This window comes from Petaurus breviceps, unplaced genomic scaffold (assembly GCF_028583685.1).
Source record: "Petaurus breviceps papuanus isolate PSGF00001 unplaced genomic scaffold, PetGlider_PUasm1.0 688, whole genome shotgun sequence".
Lineage (NCBI taxonomy): Eukaryota > Metazoa > Chordata > Mammalia > Diprotodontia > Petauridae > Petaurus > Petaurus breviceps.
This window is the reverse complement of record NW_027186457.1, coordinates 23,286,909-23,288,450: the sequence shown is the minus strand read 5'-3', so window position 1 is coordinate 23,288,450 and position 1,542 is coordinate 23,286,909.

Here is a 1,542-nt window from a genome sequence, read left to right as displayed (position 1 = left end):
TCTTGAATGTACCTGAATTCTTCGGCAAAGGACAGACCTAATCCCCCACCCCTATAGTTGCCTAGTGTCTGTCGTATCATTATAAGCATGGCACCCACGTTATAGAAAACCAAAAAAGATCATTGTGTCATGAGTGGTAAACTACTATCCTGATGTACAAATATTTTGTCAAAGCCTACAGAAGACAAATGTTGAACTGTCTTGATCATGACACATTGGACTTTCATATTGTAAATTTTCTTCGACAGGGAATTTTTGAAAAGTCTTAGTAGCTAGATTTTTAACAATAAATGCTGTCAGACTCTTCAAAGTTAAAATGTAACTGAACTTAATAAGCTAAAGGAAGAGGTGATTATGATTCACCAGTTTCTCTATTGAAAATACGAGGAAACTTTTTTCTTAATAATTTGAAAACTCTTAGAGAGACCCCAGGCTTTAGGAGAGAGAGAGAAAGAGAGGAGGGGGGAGTGCGAGAGACAGAGAGAGAGAGAGAGAGACAGAGAGGGAGAGACAGAGAGACAGAGACAGAGAGAGAGTGAGACAGAGACAGAGACAGAGAGTGTTTGTGTATTTGGTTCAGATCTATGAGTCCACTGGTAAGCAGTATATACTATAGAAACCACCTCCATCGATAAAAATGGCCCACTCATCTTGATCTCCTAGCCAAAGTTGCCTAGGGAACTGCAAATTTAAATGACTTGCCTGTGATCACACAACCACAGGTAGATGTCAGAGACAGGACTTGAGCCCAGGTTTTCCTCACTTTATTATCCACTCCACCAGGCTGCTTTTTTACTCTAAAGAATGGCACACCGAATTATGAGCTATACAGCCTTCAAAAAATAGAGAATTTCTTTATGAGAAAATGTTAAGTGGGGGACTTATAGACTACAAATGAAATTTCACTGCATTTCAAATTGAAAGATCATTCATTCAACTTTTATGAAATGCTTTCTTTTCTAATTCACTGAACTGCATTCATATTAAGTGATCAGTTCTATAGAAATTAATTTATCTTGGGGAAGCTACCATCCATTAACCTCTCCATAACTCTAGAGGGTAGGACATTCCAGCATAAATCCTCTGTCATAAATGTAAATGCCTATTTTTTTAGGTCAGTCAAGAGGAAGGTTCTATAGGGCGTGTACACATCATCTCTGGGACTTTAAAATCAAGGGTGGTATAATTACCCCTGCCTGGCCCCTCTCCTACCAGCTACCAAATGCCAATCCCATGGAGAATGGCTGGCCGGCTCATCTACCAGTGGCTGCATGTCAGTGTTTATGCTTTAAATGCCCTATTAACACATTAAAAACACAAACACTGGTATGCACCCACTGTTAGGCATGTTTCAAATATGACAACATTTTAATTGCCCAGCTTAGGAAGCATCTGATGACTACATTGGTTGTGATGGTTCAAGGGATGCCATTTATTATAATGACTTGTCTTCATTTTCTGCCAAGTTAAGGGCAAATCTGTGTGTGTGTGTGTGTATGTGTGTGTTTTGAATACACACATACACATGGAATGAACTGATAT